The sequence below is a fragment of the Beta vulgaris genome, chromosome 8, assembly GCF_026745355.1.
Source record: "Beta vulgaris subsp. vulgaris cultivar EL10 chromosome 8, EL10.2, whole genome shotgun sequence".
In the NCBI taxonomy this organism is placed as follows: domain Eukaryota; kingdom Viridiplantae; phylum Streptophyta; class Magnoliopsida; order Caryophyllales; family Amaranthaceae; genus Beta; species Beta vulgaris.
Genome location: NC_079209.1, coordinates 28,902,849 through 28,908,848, shown reverse-complemented (window position 1 = coordinate 28,908,848; position 6,000 = coordinate 28,902,849).

Sequence of the window (6,000 nt, the reverse complement as noted above, 5' to 3'; positions counted from 1 at the left end):
TAAAATCTCCATGGGGAGGTATTTTTTCTCCATGGGCAAGCAATCTCACCCATAGACTTGTGTTTTTTTCTCCAAGGGGAAGCAATTTTCATTACCACTTATTACCACCTACAAGGTCGTATTGGATGGGAATGAAAATTCAAGAAGGAAAGTGGACACTTTAGGATAAATTAGCATTACCATGGGAATAAACAATGATATTTTTCACAAATTTACACACAAATTCATTCCCATTACCACTACTAGAAATAGAGTATTTTCTCAACACAATTGTCTCAACACTTTACTTAAGTGTCAAATACAATCAATAAAGCGCTTATTTTCTCAACGCTCTTATGTGTTGCAGTATTTCTCATCACAAAAAAACGTCGAGAATTATTACCACGTGCCCACCACATGTCAACTTAAATCCCGCTTTTTTTTTTGCGACAAAAACATACCAAACCCTGCTATTTTCAAATTTTTGATGAAAAAATAATCATCAGCTCTCTTAACCGCGTATTAGGCTAACCACTAACCACCTAATAGTAGTGGAATACTCACGCAAATCTCAACCGCAATCTCAGAGTTTGCAGCGTTCTTGAACTTGCTAAATTGGGTGAGCAAATTGATCTTCATGTTCAAGGTTACTGCTTTACGAGCAAATTTTTCATATTCAAGGTTAATTCAAGCTGCTATTTGACGCAAATTCTGCAAATTACAGGTGACAAATTTTGTAAATTGAAGCTGCTAATTGACGCAAACTCCATACTCGGTTGATTTTCTTCTGCAAATTAATCAAGGTCAATGATTTTGAGCAAATTCTTCATTCTTTGTTGTTTATGAAACGAAAAAAGTTCCAAATTAATGCAAACTCTCATTCAATTAGTTCCGACGAAGTCGTAAATTCGCTAATTTCCATATGTTCTTTTGTCCACGCAACACCTAAGTGAAATTCTTGGGAATTTTGTTGAAATACAATGGGCATTCTGTGAATTTATGTTATTTTTTGTTTTCTAGGTTGTATTTGCACTACTTTTCAAATTCCATAGGTTTGTGGGTACTTAAGTCAGTTTCTTGGGTATCTTACTGAAGAGGGGAAGGGTGGCAGAGGATAATTGTTTGTGATTGTTAATATGTATGAAGTCCAAATACATGAATTACTTTAGGTGCAGATAAATGATGTATTTTGCTCAAAATTTATGACATTAGATGAACTATCTCTGTATAAATTCTGATAATTGAAATATAAACCATACTTGAGATCTTCTCCAGAGGCACATATCGGTAAACATAATTAGGAATAACTTGTTATGTCAGAGCTGATGGTTATGTTCTATTATTGTCATGCTTTGTAACTGAGCCCTAGGCTACAGTGAGTGGTATTTTTTTTAAGTTATTCTTACAGTTTTAAAAACCAGGGCACATTTGTCTTCTTTTAACAAAATTTGACTGAAAAATATTGATTACTATGTACTCCTACAAAAATAAAACAGATGTTCTTATGTAAGTAGCTAGATAGGAAGAATACTGCACTATATAAAATCATAGATGTGTACATGTTATACATGAATTAAAATTAGTGTCTATTTTTGCCTTTCTTTGTGAACTGATGTATCCTAGTTCAATTCTAATCAAAGTCAAATTAGATCATGCATCATAAATATCTATATCTGCAGGATTGTCGAAGCCTCGCTGCACAACTTCACTTAATTGAGGAAATTCTTCTATAGCAAATTACAAAGGAGCTGTGACGATTCCCTACGAAAAAATAGCAATATGTAGCACTTTGAGATTGACGAAATAAAATACAGCAACAATATTCATATTACTCCTGCTGACACAGCGACTGTGAAGGTTCTGAAGCACTCCCACCCTCAAAGTCCAAGCCAAAGTTACTAAGAACATTTGGCCTGTCTGGCCTATAGAAACTTTTGATATGTGTGAAAGCAATTCTCTAGACAAGAACTTTAAGCAAACATCAATAACGCTTTATCATAGAACGAGGTCAGCCACGTGTCGAGTCGCTTAACATCTGAATCGCGGATCTACGCTGATAAGGCTAGAGACCTAAATCGACAAGTTAGTTGTTACAGCAACAATAATTATTTGAAGTGTTATTGCAGTCTTTGATCCACTTAAATGACTAAATTTAGAGCAGAACCTTTGAGTAACAAGCAGCATCTTACTAACCATATTATTCAGAGCAGCAAGGGAAACAAAACTATCGATATAAAAACATTTGAGTTTCCTTTGCTGTTTTGTTTGATAGAAACATTTGAGGTTGTTTCCTTTGCTGTCAAGGTTCTGCTCTGAATTCAAGTTTTTCTATTGTCAAGAATAATTTGTCAAAAATAATTTGATAGAAGGTATTGATAGTTTTGTCAAGGTTCTGCCCCTGATACCTTAGATACTCAGGAAGGTATTGATATTTTGTTAAGGTTGTTTGCCGAGTAAAATTTTTGTCAAACTGAACCTTTATGCCGCTGTCACAAGGATGCAGGGTAATAACATAAAAGAGATGAAATTTCAAACTGAACCTTTATGCCGAGCTTTTTTTGCATTCCGTTTTTGTAGCAAGAGAAAGTGTAGTGTATCTTCATTTGCTTTTCATTCCATTTCTCTACTTAATCGTTAATGCAAAGCCAAAGGTTGCTGTTGGGATTCATCAACTTCTTCACATTCTTTGACTCTCTTTTACGGAAGTTTGTCTGCATTTGATAAAGAATACAAGCATCCTTGCTTCACGCAGGGTGTAGGCCATGAGTTTGAGAAATCTGCAGCACTTAGCGCATCAATGCGATAGTTCTTACGTGGTCTTTGATTTAATCTGGAAGAAGGAAATTAAGCCCAAAATATATTTGTCCATATGAAATCTTGAGCTGAATAAGGGAAGTTGCATATAAATTAGCCTTACCTCTAGAGTTTATATGAAATTTTCAGGAACATATAGGCCTCTGCCCCATATATAGTAACCTAGTTTATATTACATTGTCCAACATGAGGTCCATACACCCGGTCAAGTTCAAAATCCTTTTCAGGATTGGTCAATGTCTCATCACCAGTATTAACACGGACAGTGTAGTCATCAGGAAATTCGACAACAGATTGGCCTTCATTTTTAAACAATGGTCTAGTGCGACAAAATACCTTTATGTTTCCTGCATAAAGCTACCCCTGGTAATATTTAGCAGAAAAATCGAAGATACCTTGCTTATGCTTTCCATAAAATAACAAGCCTACACTGTCCAATGACCATAATCTCTGAAAATATGTCATGCTTTTGGAAAGTATGACACAAAAGAAAAAGGGAAGGAAGGCCATGTCAGTGACGGATAACTCACAGAGATTATGAATACCTTTGGCTGTCAACAAGTCATTGAACAACCTTTTCTTCTCGCTTATCAAAGGAATAATTCTTGCCTCGGCTTCAAGGGCAACCTGATCTGAGGAAGAAATCAGCTTGAACTTGTAATACATCCTGTATTTTGTAAATCATAACTTGTAAAAGACAAGACACGCTGCAAACGTATAAGAAACATTCCAAAAGGAAACAAAGTCAACTCATGGGAGTCTCCAGTGTAAACATGAAAGGATCCTTCACTAATCCCCTTACAGAAACTAGCAACATGTTATATATCAACTAATTTCTTGCAAGAGAATTACATAATGCATGTGTGACCACCATAGGGAAGTCAGAAAATACCACAGCTCAACCACCATAGGGAAGTTGCATATGAATCAGTTTTCACATTGCACAATCTGTTTCATGTCGTATCACGACCCTTGAAGTACCCGACACACGTACTACAACATAAATCCTTAGAAGTGGATGATAATCTATTGTCTATCATACAAGGAGCATCCATTGAGAATTATGGATAGGAACGATAAGGTTATCAATCTCGTATATTTCGCTAAGTTCCAAATTAATACAATAAAAATGAATACAGAGTTCATGTTCTGTTCTGTCCATTAGAACAGTTTTGACTTTTGAGCCTCCAGTAGGTTCTTTAACCACTTTCAGCAGGTTATATGCAGTAGGCGGGGAGGAGGAGAGCAGAGGGAGATAATAGTTTGATGCTATGAACTCTTATTAGAGATGAAGTAGGAGGAAATACTGTATCATATGATATTGGGATTTTCGTGTTGCAAGGTCATTTAGAGCATATAGTATATAATATCCTCTTCGAGGAGGGAGAGGTTAAGGGTTTTCAGACTATTTCCCATTCACCTGAATATACCATAGGGTGATCTACGCAGATATGGTCTAGTGATGACTGATGGTACATAGCCTAAACTTCTTAACCCCTCCCCCCTAATTTCCAAAATAAACTCATGGTCAACTTTGTAGCTGACATGAAGAATAGTTGTTAAATGCATAGAACATAGCTAAGTGCAGTCCAAAAACATCATTGGTGAATAAGACTAGAATAACCGCTGCTTAAGCAGATTCTTAGTCAACACTCAGTATCATTTACCATTATTCATGGACGATTTGTAGGATTCTTTGTACTTTCTCTGTGAAATTCACATTAGATAAGATCTTAATTTGAATTGGCAAGAAGGATTTGCTAACTAGATGGTGGTTTATCTGACAAGGCATCTGAAATATGTGATGCCTACTGCATTAGTAGCTGAAATATGGTTTGCTGCTTCATCATAAGATTGGAGTCATTGTACTTCTCACATGAAGAACCAATATGTAATATTTTATAAGTCACTCCATGCCTATTGAGCAATACAAACAACAATTAGTCATTATATTTTAAGACAGCATCCAAAATTACAGACAAACATTAGAAGGTGGGCAAGGGGATGGATAAGTGGCTAAACATCGATGCCTCATTAAGATCTGGCAGATGTTGTGTAGTTCTCCTAGAAAATGGAAGCACAGAGCTCAAGTCTGCACATTACAGCAAGAAAAATTATTCTAAATTAAATTCCGAGACACATAGTTGAATTCCTTCATGAATGCACTAACTAAGATGAAACTTTCTGTTTAGCCGCTGTGCTTTAAATCTGCATGTGGTTGCAGTAGAATTATCCATATATTTGGTGCTTGTTGATCTGTTAAAGAATGCTAGGTAAGCCATATGCCAAATTTTATTCAAATTTTGAACTTCTCACCTGTACTTAATAATTGAAATAGGAAAACTAGAGAAGCAAGTTCTTTTAAGTAAATGGAAGTAAGCTAGTTAAAAGTTCTTTATTGTTGTATTCATGTCTTGTATTTACTCCATCACTGTTTTTTATTTGTTTCCCTGGTGTCTTCTAATTGTATTCTTTCTTACAGGAACTTTGCTTATTGAACCAAAACCCCAGGATCCTACCAAGCATCAGTATGTCTTCCACCATAAAACTGCAGTCTCTATTTCTTGATTTGCTTGATGTCTGAACAGAGTTATTGTTAAGGTATGACTGGGATGCAACAACAACAACTAATTTCTTGCGTAAATATGGCCTTATAGGTGATCTTAAAATTTCCCTCTTTTAAATTATGTACTTCTGGCTTCTTCATATGCAGAAAGCTTGACTTTTGAGGGTTTTCCTTTGCTAGTAAAATCAAGCAATGATAGGATCTTTCTGTTTTATTCAATATTCATTTTCTGAACCACTTTTGATTTTACTAAATCTTGTTTCTTGTTTCTCCCTTTGTTTCTGATGTCAAATTTGATGTCATATATCTAACAAAGGAGATTTTGCTGAATTTATGAAAGTTATATCATTATGAATTTATGAGTATGAACTGCTCAAGAATACTGACAACTATAGCGGTATTGAATATGATTTTGGCTGCTGGGTGATGACTGAGTAACTTTACACATTTTCCACCTTCTGACCTAGAATTCTGATGAGCAAGTAAGATCAGTAGAGGGCTTAGAAGCTGGAAGAAGTCTGCCGTTATGTATGTTGTATGATTGACTTGTATATTCATGTCTTTTCTTTGATCTGATAAATTCTGGAGTCAGAGAATAGAATTAGGTTAGTATGGTTCAGCTAGGAGTAAATGCGTAAGGT